We start from the raw sequence: 18991 nt of genomic DNA on the forward strand, positions 1-18991 counted from the left end.
GGCGACAAAAACTGACCTACCAAAAGTTGCCCGGTAAATCTTCAAGTGGTTGCCAATTTATGACATTACTTCAGAGTGAATTTAAAAGAGCAATTATTTGCCACAAAAAGCGTATGAAGACCTCTTTTGGAACATTAGAATTCAACCAAAAGAAGAGGTTACAACTGACCCCACACATACTCTACGCACGAAATTTCAACCTTCTGCAACATACCATTATTGACTTATGTGCGATTCACAGATACATGCGTGCGTTCGCACATATTCACATTCAGACGTCAGGAAAAAAAATGTGATACTTAACTCGGGTGGATATTTCGATTGTCCTAATATCCTCAGGTACATATGCTCATTATGCTCATGCTGACGTGCCGAAAAAACCACTCATCGCTGACTTCGGGGCTATTAAAATGAAAATTTCTGTCGAAATTTCAGGGATTTTTTTTTCGCGCATTCATTATTCATGTACATCGTACGAGGAAGTAAAAGTAGCTCTGATACAAATGAGTATCTACTCAAGAAACAGGTGTCACTGAAGGAAAAAACATGAACCTACGTAAAATAAAATTGTTTTTAAAATTGCGCCTTAACTTTTTAGTAGAACATATTTTTTAAAAGAATATATATTACTTTGTTCAAAACTAAACTCGGGGGTATTGTCGACATAAAATTTCTTTAGCATTTTCGATTTCAGTGCTCGAATCAGAATGACGAAGTATTGCAATAACGTACGTTAAGAAAATCAAGGAAAATGTTCACCATTTTTGTAGTGAATTTTTACAACTCCTACTCGTTGTCATTTGGGTAGTTCTACATAATTTAACCTTGATGTGTAATGAAAACATTTTATAGAAAAAATCTCTACTGTGGTTCGAGAAATTGGGGGGAAATAATAAAAAAACTCAAAATGTCGGTTTATTTTGGAACCCCCATCGCGAGGGTTGATTAGCCACCTTTCTTCATATTTAATTATAACCATTTTAAGTTCTTGAACTAAACACACTATATTGCATTCCATTTTAAGTTTTAATCTTCAGTCGTGGAAAAACGTTATCTTTTTGCCACATAGCTCTCACGAACAACAAACACATACACTTCAAGCCCGTGTGTTGAACATTGAAATTAGTCGATTTCTTATTTTTAGCCTTATTTTGCATATGTTAGGGGTATTCCTCTTTCTTGAATGTCTTTTACTGATACTTAAAACTTTTACTCATGATGCGTGACATTTCTTTTAATTTTTTTTCCCCCAAGAGAAAAATGTTTCTTTTTTTTCTGAATTAGGTTGGTTTTTGGTAACTATTTGGGGGGAGGGGGGACGTTTAAAACAATTTCAAATTAACTTTCGATTTTAGTTCTTTAATTTACCTTGTAAAAATGCAGCAATAAATTGAAACAATCGTTTGTTGGTTCGTAGAATAGCCCACATATTGCAAATGTTTCGGTCCTACAATGACTCTTTTTTTCAATTCAAAAAAACCTTTATGTTGATTAACGGTTGGAGAACTAAAATTATTTCATAATCAGAAAAGGATTGGTTTTAGCTATGAAACGCACGTATGTTATATACGTGGGATGTTTTTGAAGTAAGTACCGTTTTGAAATAAAAAAAGGAACAAGTACAGATAGAGCAAAGAAATTTTTTGCACAAAAAATCTACTAGCCTTACGCTTTTTTTCGACATTGCTTCTGTGATTTCCAAGTATGTGTCATAGCGTGGTACAGGGTTTTTGTATACCTATTCATGGAAAGTTGCCCACCTGTGCAGTCAACCATGGCGTAACATGTTCTCTGAGCTCATCATTGATTGGCCATCGATCGCCAGGGAAAGACTTTATATTCCGAAAACAAATGAAAGTTGCTGCGAGCGAGGCCGGGGTAGTTCGAAGAATGTTCAAAAATATCCCAGCCAAAGCCCTGTAAGAGTCATCATGGTTGATTACACATGCGGCAATTTCTACGATTAGGTACACAAAAATTTGTACCTCGCTATGACCAAGTGCTTGGATGTCAAAAAACCAGCGTAAAAGGGTGTTTGACTTTGGTGAAAGAAATTTCTTAGCTCTATCTGTACTTGTTCTTTTTTTAAATTTCCAAACAGTATTTACTTCAAAAACATCTCCTCGTACTTTACAATTTCTCCTATTCAACGTGGATTTTATGTAAGTAATCGTTTATCTCTTATTTTCAATTGAATTATAAAAATACACTTGCTGTTTAAAATAAACTATTTGTTTATTTTTTGAGCAATCACGAACTGCTTATTTATCCTCACTTGGCCACAGTTGATGTTGCTGCGACTTTTCAGATCACCATGACAACGGTTGATTTCAATATTTATTTAAAGAGTAACATTTTTGTCGTCATAGTTACAAATCTTCTGCTGTTTGATTTCATTCACATTTTTTTCAGGGGCTGCTTATCTCAAGCAGACTTTGCATTAAAAGACGGTTTTTTTTTGTATAACATTACGTCTTCTCAGGAAAAACACTTACATAAATGATCTTAAGCAGCAAAAGTTCATCCAAATACAAAATTTCCAGATTACTAATTCCCATAATTTAAGATTGATAAGAAACAAAAATACGCAACATTATTCGCTGTAAGTAATCTCTATGATAAGCGTACTGGTGGATATCGGCCATCTTTATTACCTCATCCTAATCACCATTTTTTTTATGGATATGCCTCGTTTTACCTATTCTAGAAAATTACTTGTCGTAATATGACGTGTGCAAATTCCTTGTTCATTACCCTTCCATTCCATGTGTAGAAACAAGAAACCCAACGAATAGGGTCCTATAACAGTTCCGGATTGCGAAAAAAGAAATTTGAGTTCAAGACGTTAAAATTCAAATGAATGCTGAATTTTTTTTTTCTTATTACACTCATGTTAAATATTATCAAAAGATAATCAGTCATGCATATTAGGATCATATTTAATGAATTTACTGTCAAAAAACTTTCGCGAGGGCGAATAAGTAAAAAGTAAAAAAAAAAAAAAAAACGCTAAGCTTGCAATATTTAAACCATCAATTTAGTACATTTCAACTGAAGTGTGAATTGCTCTCCCTTGTCATTATTTAAGCTAAGGTCAAATTATTTGCATCATAATCCAGTATTTTAACCGTTTCACTTCCTCTCTAAATTACATGTTTTTGAGACATTTGTAAAATTATTTTGGCACCAATCCAGTAAGCTTATTTAAGCGTAAAATTGCGTTTCTCTCCTTCAGCAAACTACATTTATTTCACTTAGCACTGGTTATGAAAAATGAAAAATTTAATAGTTAATACAGTTGAAATATTGAGAAGTAATGTTTAACTCTGCTTTTGCGAAAGACTGCACGTATTTACACGAGTCCATATAATTGGAAATTGCGAATATTTGAGTAATAAACATCATGCTAAAATGAATACTTATTAAGACTTTCTGAAAACTAAATTGAGATAATGTCGGCGTTTTTGTAATTTAATAGTAAACTAGAGAAAATTAAATTAGTTTGAGGTAAATATTTTCTGCAGTATAATAGTCAAACGTGTAGAAAATATAATTTTACTCTTTGAACGAAAATTTAACAATAGAGATATAAAATTTCTAAGTAAAATTTTTTTTTTTGGCGCCGTCAAATTTTCTGAAGAGCTTACACTTTTATTAAACTTGACTAAGGACAAAACATACGATGATGAATTTGGAGATTTTGAAATCGCTTGTTGGGCGAAAAGTAAACTGGTCCACTTGTTTGTAACTGAAGGACTTGAATGAGTAAATCATGATCAAAGTTGTTAAAAAACTTAAAATCGATGGGAAAAAAGAAAAACGCATGTTAATTGCAATTGGGAAATATTTTTATTCTTTACTTCCTAAATGCAAAAGGTGTATAAAGAGACAGTTGGTAAATGGAAGTTTAACAAAAAAAAAAAAAAAAAAGAAGAAGAAAAAAAGATTTTTAACAGAAATAATGATTTTAATTTCTTACGACGATTAAAAAAAGCTTTTAAAATTGTCGGAGAGAGTGTTTTTTGAGTTACACAAAAAATAGCTTAAAATTTAAAGTAAGAATTCGCTAAATTTTATTTTCTTTATTTTTAAATTTTAATTTATAAATAACTTTATAAACAGCGCTTTAACCCTTTCTTTATCAAGGCACCTATTACGATTTCGTACTGATTCAGAAAGTAAAAATTGCTTAAAATTTTTGAGTAGAGAAAGAAATTGTTTGCTTTTAAATCACATGATGGAGAAATGTTTATTTTTAAGTTGACGTTAAGTTTGTTTTGCTCACCGACAAAACTATTGTTGCATGTGTCAAATCTAAATGATCCGATGGTGATAGCGCTGTTCAATCTGTATCTGTATGAAGATGATTTTTGTATTTCTAATGACCTCAAGTTTGTTTTACTAATTTTGCTAGTGTTAAACACATCTTCTTCTAAAAATCATGCTAGTTGGGAATTTTTAAAGTCTCCATTAAAGAATATTTCAAAATCCAAATGGGAAATTTGTACGTAGAATAACACTTCGTCGTTTTAAATTCTTAATTGACCGTAAAAACTTTTTTTTAACAGATGATAAAAGGTGCTGAATTCCGAGTTGATCTGATTTTTGTTACTCAAGAGCAAAAGAGTTGATTTCTATGCACTTTGAGATAAAATTAAAAATGTATAATGAGAAAACTTAGTGATATATACAGATCCGCTATTCGAAAATTAATTACATCTAACCCAATTGGAGTCGGAGAACAAGTACGCGTCATTTTAATGAGTATTTTTTGAATAAATGACCGATAAAATGTCAATGTTAAGTTAAAAACCCATTTATCGTCAATTTATAGCCTTCAATTATGTTAGCTCTAGAATACGACTCTAATTAAAATGACACTTCATCCTAAATTGCATCAAGAATTTAAAATGATACCATTCACTGAAACTTTGGTGAAACCTTTTTGAAACGAAATTCCTTTTGGACACTTTTGCTATTTGCAACTAAATATATGTTTTTAACTCATCTGTCGACAAATACTAAATATCACCACAAACGTAGTGCTTGAATCCCGATATTAAGGTTGCATTTGTCACTGCTGAAATTTGTACCACTCATATCCTTAAAATTAAAACTTTTAAATTTGTTTGAAATTGATTTTAGGTGTTTAGTTAAAATTGTTCCTTTGTTTCAGGCAAGAAATATTGTTTTAAACAAAAATTAAGATTTTTTAATTGACAATAAATCATTCCTAGAATGGTGCATGCAAATTATAATATTGAGAAAAAAACAAAGGCTCCACGAAAAAGTCAACCGTTAAAAAGGATTCCACCAATCAAACAAATTAAGAAATGCTGTAAAAGACAAAATCGGGTACGATGCCAAATTTAAAAATACTACGCTTAAAAAATAATAAGGAAACAATATTCTGAAAATGGAGAGATGAGATTATGGTTCAAACTAACTAAAATAAATGTTTTTAAATTTCAATATTAATCAGAAATTTTTAACCACTTTGATCAAAAACAATCACTTCAACTCAAATGAATCTAGCACATTGATTTGACATTTCCACTGAAATTCCTTTCGTTTTTGAGGAAGTAATTTTCAAGGAATCTAATTTTTGATTTCCCTCTGGTACAATAACAAGCACTAAGGAGAAAGAATTAACCATGATACGTGCACGATAAATGTTTTTCTTTCTGGGAGTGAAAAATTCTCTTAAATTCCCCTTTCACGCTCATTGGGTAAACAGGCACATAAAACAGAACTTAATCCAAGTAATGGAAGTGGGATCTTTGCTAAAAACCCACCAGTTGTTGGGAGCTGTGTACATAATTAAAGAATTCTCTTTGTTCACCAGTATAAGGAGGGATAGAAGAAAATTAAAAGAAAAAGTTCTTCTCTCATGGTTTGGGCTTTCAAGCTACCTGATTAATGATGTTAATGATACAAATGTAAACACTTTGTTCTCTATAAAAGCTATTATCAAGGCATAAAATAAAATACACGGGTGGGGATATTTTGAGGAAAAGAACATTCTTAGCTTGAAAAGCAACGGATAATTGTAAGTAAACTCAGGAGACTGGCAAAAATCCGAACTAATGTAGCGGATTTCCGAACCATAAACGACGTCAATTTTGTTGAAACGTGGAGCGCAAAAGATATACAAAATACTTCCAATTTATATAATGCAGAATGAACGGGTGGGTTTTACTAATATTTTTATGGAATGGGTATTAATGATCCGTGAGGTTTGTGTGAGTATGTGTGTATATGTATGTTTGTTTGTGTGTGTGTGTGTGTGTGTGTATGTATGTTTGTGTGTGTGTGTGTGTATGTATGTATGTTTGTGTGTGTGTGTGTGTGTGTATGTATGTTTGTGTGTGTGTGTATTTTAAAGTTTAATTTAGAAGTTTCAAGACGTTTAACGTCATTCTTCAGAGATAAACTTTATTCCTACATAATTTTTAACCCCTAGCAGGACCATTTGTTTTGACAAACTTTATCGAAAAGAAGTTTTAATGTAAAACATAAACGAAAAAAATAATATATATTGGCTGATTTATTTTTTTAACAATTTGCACGCGACTGCTAGGACTGCCTGGACAACGTAGATACCGCAACGGACTCTTACTTGTATGTTGTGAGCTGAGCGACACAAATTCACTTCTTTTAAATTTAATGCTGGAACCGCCATATTTTTTATATTGCAGTGTTCTGGCATTAACGGGCATAGCCAATTTCGAGTAAATAGTTAGTACAGGGTAAACGAAAATCGATAGGGAAGGTTTAATCCATTATATTGTCTCCTCAGAGCAACAGTAAGACACATAATACCAGGAACAACAGTAAGATATAAACTGTTGCTCGATATGTTATGTAGTTCAATTTACAGGGGAAATATTAAAACTGCAATAGTATACAGTGAACGAAAACCTTGGGAAAATGTCTAGAAGCCTGAATGGTGTACACCATTCAGGCCTGAAACTTACGAGCATTGCAAGATACATATACAATATAAATTATTACCATTTTTTCTTCTTTTTTTTGTTCAATAATAGCATGAAAGTGAGTTAATAGGGGAGAGTAAGTAGGAATATTTTCGTTTCCATAAATGGATATTCATGATAGCAACGAACAACTTTAAAATATTATTGGAAAAAAGTCTTATTTATTTAATTTTTTAAGGAATAAAGAAAACTTTGTGCTTGGGTTCACGTGATAGCAGAACTGAATAGAAAGCTTACCTCAACGTTTATTAAATATTTATGTAAGTTCTAGATGCATCAAATATACGATTTAATTATTCATGACGCAATGCTAATCCTACAAATTCTGTGCATTTAAATATCACTAACAGCCATTTCTTTTTAAAAAATGAAGCGGTTTTTTTTTTAAATAGAGAAAAGAAATTATAATCAAGGATGAGGACTTAGGATAAAGTTAGCTCAAAATTAGTAATTCGTAAAATACTTTGGACCGATGATTAAAAATAAGGATAATTAGAAAAATTTGTTCGATGGAAATTATGATAGAATTAAAAAAATATACATTCTAATTACGTTTCTCTATTTGAACTAATCGTAACATTTTAGAGAAAAAAATCTACATATCTGCACGCAAAATTATTCCGCCGTCCAGTTCGAAACTTTGCCAAGCGAACCGAAAATACATCTCGGAAAAATTAACTTACGAAAATATTATTTGTTCTTTATTTTCCCCTCACTCTTTTTCGGAAAATGTTTTTAAAATAGAAAAATCTTGAATATTGTCGATAAGTTCCTTACAAAAAGGATTGTCTCCAAAGTGTAAAAGATTTAAATAAGGGGCGTGTATAAGATATTGCACTGAAAAAGAAATTAAGAAAAAAAAACTGCTTCAGATTGGAACATAACGTTTTTTTTTTTTTTTTAAATCATTTTGATCTGAAAAAAACGCATCTCTACAACTTTAATACATTTCTATGTGTACACTTTTCGTATTAAGAGAAGATTAAGACGATGTTGAACATCGCTCTAAGCACTGGAGAAGCCAGAATTTATCATCGGGAGGGGCGGGGTCAAAACAGTCTTTATATGGATATATTATATGACTAAAAGTATTGATATTGATCACATTTTTAAGGATTTCTCAAGAAATAAAAAACGGAATCTCTCACGATTCGTCACCTATCCAAGAGTTATTCAAATTCGGCTCATTAGATCGCTAATAACTTTCTGGATTTTTAAGATATGCAATAGGAATTTTATAATGAGTTGAGGAATCTAGTTAGGATTTAGACTATGAAAGTTATAAATTGCTAAACTACTGTCATTCGCGCATGCGCAGTGAAAAATTAATCGCTTAAAATGTCCATATTTTATCAAATTTTCAACATTTTAATTTCAAATTTTATTAATATATTTCTCTTGTACGCTGTCAAGTTTTCCGAAAGTTTAGTAAGCTTTCATGGATAACTTTGCTTGTTATGAGCCAAAAACCTTCAAATAAAATTCGTAGCTTTGAAAGAAATGCTTATCGTAACTTCGTGAACATCAGTGATACTTTCGCGAAAGTATGTAAAATAATTGTATATAGTAAGCTAACTCATTTCTGAAATTTGCAACTTTTTCTCAGCTATTTGCGATAAATGACGATCAAAAAACATTTTGTGTTCCTCAATTTCTTACTGATCCCTGAAACGCAAGAGTCATATAACTTTTATTGGAAAATGACATCTGGAGCATACCTTTTATGGGACAAAAGTTAAAAACCGATTGGTCTCTTTTCAGTAAGTTACCACCCTGAGCCAGGGCTAAGGCAGAAATACATAAATTACACCGCCAGCTCAATTATTACACCCGACGACTGCAGTTTCGTGCTTTTTAGCACTCATCATCCCGGAATAGGAAGCAGCTGAGCTGGAGGCGGAAAAATTCTTAAAAGAGTCAAGAAAGCCAAACAAACTGGTAGCTAATGTAGAATTAGCACACTAAACGAGTGACCGCACCATTGCCCTTCTCCCAAAACACCCTCGCGGCATCCGTGAAAGTTTTTTCTTTTGCAAAAGTCATTTTCAGTTTTCAGTAACAACGCCACCTACGTACCTTCAGCTAATATTGTACCGATATTGAACCAATGGAAAAAAAAGAAGAAACAAACATCTTATCAAACGTTATTTCCTTGTTTTAAAATTTTTTTGTAGCAGTAAACATATAACAAACCAAGGTTCTGCTTCGTGATTACTAGAACGATATATTAGCTGTCTTAATCAAAACTAAAATCTTCATAAGTACGACTATGTTTGCACCTTCTCCAGCTTCAATGTGTTTTCACTAATTTTATAAAATTTAAGATAGTTCAATTATTTCTTTTGATTTCAGTGTGTAAGTTGAAGGAATTTTCCTACTTATTAACTACCTTTTCCACACGGTTTAAATCTTACTGATATTTTGCTTTAACCGTTTTATTTTGCTCCAATAAAAAGTAATAAAATAAAATTTAAAGTTTTCTCACGAAGAGAAAATTTTAATAACGAATTACTTTGCAACCTAGTTTATATATTTTTCATATTTACTAATCAATGAAAATATTTCTTTTTTACATAAAGAATGATAAAGTACTTTTTAACTGGTTAACCTTAAAAATCAAATTATATTTTTGGCCAACTTTGTTTTCTGATAGACACACTCGTGAACCATGAATTTGCAGCTAAAGAAACATCATAAAATGTGATGAAGATGTTTTCGTTCAAATCCGTTTGGACGAAAACATCACACCTTTTTGTATCAGAAACTTGGTGCAATATACATCATCAGATTTCTTTTTTCCTTAATTTCAAGAAAAGCGTTTTTTTTTCTTTTTAGTCTTCTTCTTTAACATAGAATTAATGCACTTTTCATTCCCAAAATCTAAATCCAACCGAAGCTTTATATTTCAAAAAAATTGAATAATTATTCTGTTCTTTATCTGTTTTTTTTTTAATTGAATAATTATTCTATTCTTTCCTGTTTTTTTTTCTGAAATGTGGTGTGCTCTTTGAACTGCTGCAAGTAATAAATCTTCTTAGGTGTCTATTTGAAATAGGCATAAAAACTGAACATTTCCCTCTATCAACCAATCTCAGGCCTACATGTTTTTTGGTGTATTGAATTTGATAAGTGTTCTTAGCTAATACGAGTACGCTGGTTCTATGAATTTGGTTTGAGCCCATCACGTCAAGTTTTGCACAAAATTAAAAAAAACTTATGAGATATTTTGTACTAGAGCAAAAAAATACCTTATTGATGTTTCATAAATTGCATTGAAATTATTTCTTTAAAATACTTGATTCATCGATAAAAAAATTATTTAAGTATAATATTAGGTTTATTTCATTTCAGTAGCAGCACTTTTCCATTTTTGCATCTGTCAAAGTCAACTTGAGGGCATAGGAAGTTTTGTCTACGAAATATGTAGTTAGCGTCCGTTGTTTCTGGATTCGAGTTGTGTTTTGTTCTCTGAGTGTTTAGTGCATCATGATGCCATCAAGAAAGAGTAAAAATAGTCCTGAAATATTTTGATAGGTGTGTGATGGTTTAACGATAGCTAAGTATCAACGAAACATAACAGAATTTATCAAGAAAGCTCATCACGTATATTTCGGTGTAAAGCTTGGTGATCAGGACAAACGTTGGGCTTTACACAAAGTGTGCTTTCAGTGTGTCGAGCCCCCCCCCCCCTGTTCCTAACAAATTCCATATTTATGGTTTATCAGTTTTCAATGTCTCTGAGTAATCCGACAGACGAACAGACTCTTCAACAGCTCGGGACTTTACTTTAAATAATTTACTTTAAATATTTTTGAAAGAAAATGAGTTTTTAACTCCTTGGTGATTTTTGTTTGCTCTTTGTGATATTTTTAAGTTGCATTACCATTACTTTAATGTATGTTTTTAATACTAAATACTTTTCACTACATTGTATGGTTCTGATAAATTAAGCAATATCATAACGATGCTTATCTTGTTTTTGAGAGTTTAATAAAAAGAGAAGGTGTTTCGAGCGCATTCAAGTTGGAAGACTTTTGCAAAAGTAGGGGAATGTGGGGCAAAGTGAAATGATGAGGTGAAATATTTACTCTACTCTTAGCGCCACCTATCAAGTAATATTTGAACTATGTAGTAACACATGTAGTCTATTCCAGTCAAGAAAAAATTACCTCTGAAAATCAAAGAATAGGAATGTTATTAAAGTAATTGGTATAAATTGGGTATATATTGGTAAATTTAAAATATTAATTGGGACCTACAAATATTCAGGGCACTATTTAAAGTGGGATGATTAGTGAACATTGGGGAGAGAGGGGTCAAATATGGTGAAAAAAGAGAAATCCTCTACGGACAGCTCCTAATGAAATAACTCATGTCTTTACAGAATAATACAGGGTTAGCATAAAAGAATATTCCGGTTCTAAAATTTATATTTCATGAACTATTCATTACACTTACCACCATAAATGATACATAAAAATAAAGATAAACTGTGAAAGTTTATTTTAACGTGCGTAACTACTTTAATGTGCACGTGCCTCACTACCACAGCCAGAAATTCTTTCTGAAAGGGAATTTTTGGTCACAAGAATCCTTACACGTGTATTAACTACTATATTAGGATTATTATATTTAATTCTAAACTGTGCGAGCATTTTTTCGTCCCCATATTGGAAGATTTATTCAAAAATGCTGATTAAATTAGGAATAAACTTTAAAAGTTAATTTATCAATTTGATTAAAGAGTTTTGCATCATCATCGGGTCAGATGTCGCATATCAAATTTCAAAAGAATCCAATCACAGGAAGAGGGTTAAAATAGAGTAGCGAGAATTTAACGAGATACGAGTATTTTAATAAATAATTATATACAGGAAGAGTAAACTAACAGTAGGAATTGAAAAAGCAATGCAATATACAGGGTTAGCGTGAAAGAATATACCGGTTTTAAAAATTTGTATTTCATAAACTATTACACTTACCACCATAACTGATACTTAAAAATAAAAATAAACTGTAACTACTTAAATGTGCACGTTCCGCACTAGCGCAGCCAGAAATTCCTTCCGGAAGTGTTTTTTTATTTATCACAAAAGTGCTTACACGTGTATTAACTACTGTATTAGGATTGGCAACGATGTTAAAACCAAGACCTCTTGGGGGTGTTTTAAGCTCCCCCTCCCTTTGTTGCGCCATTGACTTTCCGCAACGCTGGACTTGCCGTACAGATGATGATGATTTACCTTTTATGCGTTGGCCAGCCAAATCCTCAAACCTAATCCTATGTGATTTTTTATTAGGATTCGTCAAAGACAGCGTTTATACACCACCATTGCCAACAACATTGCAAGAACTGAAATATCGCATAGGTGTACTATTACGATAAATTGACAATGAAAAATTCCGAAATGTATGTTATAGATGTGTATCGCGTTACGAAAGGCGCACACATCGACAATTTGTGAGAACTTTCATAGTTTATCTTCATTTTTACTTCCTTTTACAAAAAAGAAGTATTGTATTCGCGAAACAATTTTCACTCAAAAACCGACCTTAATTTCCATTTTACTCACCCCCGAATGAAGATTGAGTTTTTTTTCGACCCGACCACACGTGGATAAGTGCCTAGGAACGTACAGACACGAGAAATATCCATAATAATGATTTCAGAGTTATTTACAACGCATTTTCTCGTGACGTCTGTATGTACGTATGTATGTATGTGCGTATGTGCGTATGTATGACGCATAACTCAAAAACGGTTAGTCCTAGAAAGTTGAAATTTGGTACGTAGACTCCTAGAGGGGTCTAGTTGTGCACCTCCCCTTTTGATTGCATTCGGGTGTTTCTAGAGGAGTCTTTTTCCCCTTTTTGGGGGGAAATCATTGTTAATTTCGATATAAACTCAAGTGGTGTTATAATTTGGCGAACACTTGAAGATATATCGCCTGTCTTTTGATCGCCAAGTTTTCTCACCAATTTGGCGACAAAGTTGGCGATTTTTTAAAAAAAAATCTGTTTTAATTTGACCACTGTTGGTGATATTTAGAGAGTAAACTATTGAATCACATTAAAATTGCCAGTAATGGGGAAATGACATTAAATTGGAGTAAAAAGAAGTCATGTGATGCACGCATCAACTCGTTATGGATCATTTATAGTGCAATAGTTTATGACATATAAATTTTTAAAGCCGGGATATTCTTCTAAACTAAACCTGTATTTCTCCTCCTATGTTAATTTGTCTTAATTTCTTCCCAGTTAAATATTCATTAAATTTATAGAAAAATTAGTTTTTTTGAATTAAATTCCTAGTATAATTGATCTGCATCGTATTTTTTTTATCGAATTCCTATTTTATCTGATACAATCTCTATAAAGCATGGAGTGAAAGGTAATGTTTCGCAGGACATTTTATATCTAACATCACGCATTTTCTTCTCAAGGATCTATTCCACTGTTTCCTTTCATAAATTATACGTTATAAAGTCGCTTTCTAAATGCTTTTGGCCCGTTTCCCAGTGATCTTATCGCATCTGAAAATTGCCTTTCCTTTATGATATTACACTCATTTTCATTTAATGACCATGTGATAAATGAAATAGATAATTTTTACGGTGAAATTGACGCTAAACATAAATTTTAGCAACCTTTTCTCAGTTTGAAATGTATTTTTCAGTATATAAGGCAATTGATCAGCTCTTAGAGTGAGACGTAACTGTACCAAATAATGCGATTAATTTCACTTAGCATTGTTTTCATCGTAAATACTTTTTTACTATGATAAATTGCTCATAAGAACAAACAATAGCTTTTGTAAGCTAAATCTTATTAATAAATTTGCTTTTAACAAAAGTTAAGAAGTGAAAAAGATTAAATGTATAGACCAGGCCCATAACCCTATGTCTTCTCCTCAAGCGTAATTTCTTAAATAAAACTATTTGTATTTATAAATGACTTTTCTAGAAAGGTATACTAAACACAAACACTTTAACTTAAGTTCAGAATTAACTATAATAACGCAAAAATTTAACTCGTTAGTTTTTATTTTTGTCAACGAATAAGAATCGGATACCGACAATTTGCATTAAAAGTCAAGTTATGTAATGATTCATTTAAAGTTTTAGTATGAACTTGTTAAAACAACAGAAACACGCAGGAAAATGTGAATTGTGTAATATAATACTATCAATTACTTTATTAATAGAAAAATAACAATACAATATCCTTACGAAGAATCCAGAAATAATAACAATAATAAAAATGATGATAATGATGGAGATGACAAAGCATATGGAATAATAGTAATAATTTTGAACACCAACTAACAACAACAATACTTATTATAATAATATTTTTTTATAATTATAATCATCACATAAGTAATATCAGATGATCAAAAAACCCGCGTGTTTCAACAATGAAACTCACGCCACGGCATGATAATTTGATAACATTTTTTGGAAATGTTTAACATGTAAGGAAAGGTTTTATTGTGACAAGGCTGAACTTGATCCTGTAACTTAACTGTTTTACTGGTAAAACTGTTTCATTTTTGGGGAATGAAGAAATGAAAAAGCGGTCAACTATGAACGCTATCTATCCTGGAGTTTAGGGATAATCCACTGGAGTTAGGGTTACAATTTCAACTACCAAAATATCACCGAACAGGCAATGGCTTCGTTAAAATGTAGAAGAGAAGCAATTTTTACCCGTCTTACCTTGACGGGAGACTTTATGGTGATAATAATAATAATCTTCCTCAATAGCGATAATTAATATTATAATCATAATAATATCAATTAGTGGTCTACGCAGAGTTATTTCGCAGGACTTACATATATGTAAATTCAGAACCAACTGTAGTCGCTCCCCTATCCATGGAAAACGAGGCAGTCCAATAAGAAAATCCTTCTTCTATTCAATGCACTAAAAAGTGAAACTCTTATAACTGATACGAGGCAATGAGAAGCAAAGGAATGTAAGTGGACATTTTCAGGTTTTGAGTAAAATGCGTTTGAAGATAACGTCCTAGGTAGGCTTTCATTGATTTGTTTTTCCGAATCATTTGTACTGGTTAGCTGCAAAATTTTAATTTTGCCACTAACATCTCATTGCTTCTCACTGCACTCATATTATACATCTTGCACTATGCAAGCTCTTTAGTTAAAATGTGGTATACGGAAGTACTTTAGTATGTGGCACGCGGAAAATGTGCTCAGGGACATTACACCCCCCTTCCTCCTCAGAGTTTCAATTTTAGCTAAAGAGTTCACATCGTGTAAGATGTATAATATGAGTGCAGTGCGAAGAAAAGAGATGTTAGTGTCAAAATTAAAATTTTGGAGCTAACCAGTACAAATGATTAAAATATTATTAACATGAGTTTGGTGTTGTTTATTTCTTTATTTTTTCAATTTCCTTTATGATCTTTGTTTCTTACATGCAATTAAAATACAGCGTGGACCAAGAAAGATGTTTATCATTCTGCAGTAGAAATTAATAACATAACATTTTAACATAGCATGACCGAGAATGGTGTTTACCATTCTACAGTAAATATTAGTAAAAAAATTTCGCCGAATGTGCCATAAAGTTCCATCACTTGGGGGATCATTATGGTCGACGATGTCTTCTCCGGGTTATCAGTGATTTTGATTCGGGTAAACACTATAAATACTGAGCTTTCTCTTGTGCATTCCTTATTTTCTTTTTCCTCCACAACTGCCTAACAACTAGAGCTATTTACTTCAGACAATTAATACCCGATCCACTTTTTGAGTTTTTTTATTTTTTTTTCAAGAAAACAGCGTTTTATTCCGCATGCTGGTATTTTTGCTTTTTACTTTTTCTGACTAACTGTTTTATACGCAGATAGTGTGAAGTTATGAAAGACACGAAAATTTTACTTGGTAATTTACTTACGTGCATATTTAGGGAAACAATAAAATTTACCTTTTTTTGTGCTCAAATAAAGTACAAATAGAAAATAAGACGGAAAACACTGCTGGGCAATTCCATGGTGTCAGACGTAGAATTTGCACGAAATTTAACAATAAAGGTTCATATTTTTCAGAGTTTAAATGGATGAACTGAGCCAATTTTTTTTCTCAATACTTATATATGTAGGAACAATATAAAAACTTATAGAATTTCTGAAAAAAAAAATCAAACTATAAATATTAAAAATAAAAAACCTCATGGTGTCGGACATAGATGAAAGGGGAACTGAAAATTGACGTACGTTGAAAAAACCCAAGTTTCAGCTCAATGAACTATTTTCAGATTTTTTGACTACTTGAATGTTGAAAAGTAAAGCTGAAATATAAATAATTTTTCCTTTTTCACCAAATTAATTCACGGATAAATAGCACAACTTTTTTTTTCCCTTGGTGTCGGACGTAGAATAGTTGGTGTCGGACGTAGAATGTGCAAAGCAGACAACATCCGACATGAAATAAACATCTTAAAAAGCTGTTTAACTCTTAATTTGTTATAGAATTATATATTATGATATTTTAAAGCATAAAAAAGGGGAAAATATGCATAACAGGGGTCTGTACAGAATTTTTCCCAGGGCTCCATTTTTTGTGAAAAATCAAATAATTTTGTGAAAATTGAAATAATTTGAAACAAAAAATTTTATGCAAAAAGAATGTAGGGAGGGGGGGGGGGGTCATGGCCCAAGTTATGTCACAGAACTTGTTTACAAGGAATGTTTTTCAAGACATTTCTTTGTTTTTCTGACAAAATATTATTCTTCTGGGTGTTCTTGAGGGATTTGGGGGGGGGGGCAGGGGGGATCTCATTGCTTTTGGGGAGATGGACACCCCTAATGTATCAATATCAGTATACCATTCCAGGAAATTTGTATTTCAAGTCTTCACTCATAAAATAAGGAAAATACTATAACGAGAACAAGAGAGATTAGACGCATTTTGTCAAGGTTTTTTTTTTTTTTTTACAATTTCTATGTGAACAACAAAAAACTCAATCTCTAGGGTGAAAAGAAATGAAGATTGATTTGTAGAATTTTAATGAAGAAAAATATAACTTATTAACAAATAATAAGAAATTTGGATGTTGGTTACAAATTGTCGAAAACGAAACTGAGCATTTCTAGGCACAAACAGGGGTTGTTGTGAGTTCCCCAAAAATACCTGAGAGTTTTTAAGTGAAAACTGGGGAAGGGAGGAGTGTTATTTTTGAACTGAGAACCATAATGCTTCTTAAATATATTTATAATTTTATACATAACTACTTTAATCGCTATTGATAAACATATGAGACTCATTTCTTATCTTCAGATATTTTCCCAAGTCAAAATATTGTGTATATGTTCTTTAAATTTATGTTATGTAAGATATAAATATAAATACATAATCAGGCATGAATAGCATGTGTGAATTATTTAATTTTGTGAAAACTGGGGAAGGGAGGAGTGTTATTTTTGAACTGAGAACCATAATGCTTCTTAAATATATTTATAATTTTATACATAACTACTTTAATCGCTATTGATAAACATATGAGACTCATTTCTTATCTTCAGATATTTTCCCAAGTCAAAATATTGTGTATATGTTCTTTAAATTTATGTTATGTAAGATATAAATATAAATACATAATCAGGCATGAATAGCATGTGTGAATTATTTAATTTAACCAGGAATTTTCGTATACTTATAAACCTAGTTTCAGTTAGGAAAATATTGGTGTCGGACGTAGAAATTTTTCTGGCCATTTATTTAAGCATAACTAGTTTTTTGAAATTTAATTTAAATGACTATTTTTAATTGCATTTAAAATGTTTATTTGCAGACAAAATATTTTGTAAAAATCTCCACTCAGTTTTACATAATATATACTTTCAGCCAATTTGGTGTCGGACGTAGAATTATAAAAATGCCTTTTATGAAAAAATCCCTAAAAATTAAGTTTTGCAGTTAAAGTGCAATTTTTTTGTATATAACTCTTCTAGAGAGTTCTGAGAAGCATATTTTAGAGAGAATATTTGAAAAATGCGACAATGTAAGTATCAAACAGCCATTCTTAAGTCGTATAAAAAAAGTTACTCGTAAGAACATGGTCATTACAACCTGATTTGAAGCCTCAGAACTCTAATTAATTTTGCTTTTGTTGCATATTTTTGTTATTTCCATACACTTCAGATAATTACCTTTCCATTGATATCAAAATTGTGAGAAAAAGATCATTTCAAAATTCTGTTACCTTTTCCCCCTTTTCTGTGGAATTGCCCTGCTGTGTCTCATTTTATTTTTATTTGATTCTGCAATAAAACAAAAATTCAACTACTTAAACTTTCAGAGCACCAGAAAATGCTTGCAACTTATTGATAGAATTTGGAAAAGTATTTGCGGGAGCCCCATTGGAGCGTTATCACTTTCATCATCTTTATTCAATAAATTTTGAAAAATCGTTCTTTTGTCTGATTTCTATTTCCGCCGATGAATTTTATTGAATCCTGTCTCCTTCTACGTGAACTAAACAGCTAAAAAACACCATCTTAATCTCATCTTCAACTCCATAAATTCTGATCTTCAAAGCTCATAATTCATGCTTACTAACAACCGATTTCAAAAAGTTTGAAACTGAATGCATATGTATCGAGTATTTTTCATTATATTTTTTCGCAACTCTTTTTCTGTAGACTTCCGTAATTAGTACGCAAAAAAAAAAAAAAAAGTGCAATAAATAAATAAATAAAATGCAATACTTTATGTAAAATTTTTAACGTTTGTAATGTATTATATCTAAAGTTATTTATATTTATTTACATGTTAAAATCAGGAATAAAACACGAACAGATAGGAAATGCATCACGACCCTAATTGGGCTAGTGAGAAACAGGCTGGTAGAACTCCCCCCTCCAACAGTTTGTTAGCGGACATAACCCAATCTAATGGGCAGAACCCGTTTGTCAGACATATAAATCCTATTTTTAAACAAATAGTTATTCATTTCAAATCTTGTTA

The sequence above is a fragment of the Uloborus diversus genome, chromosome 4, assembly GCF_026930045.1.
Source record: "Uloborus diversus isolate 005 chromosome 4, Udiv.v.3.1, whole genome shotgun sequence".
Classification (NCBI taxonomy): Eukaryota; Metazoa; Arthropoda; class Arachnida; order Araneae; family Uloboridae; genus Uloborus; species Uloborus diversus.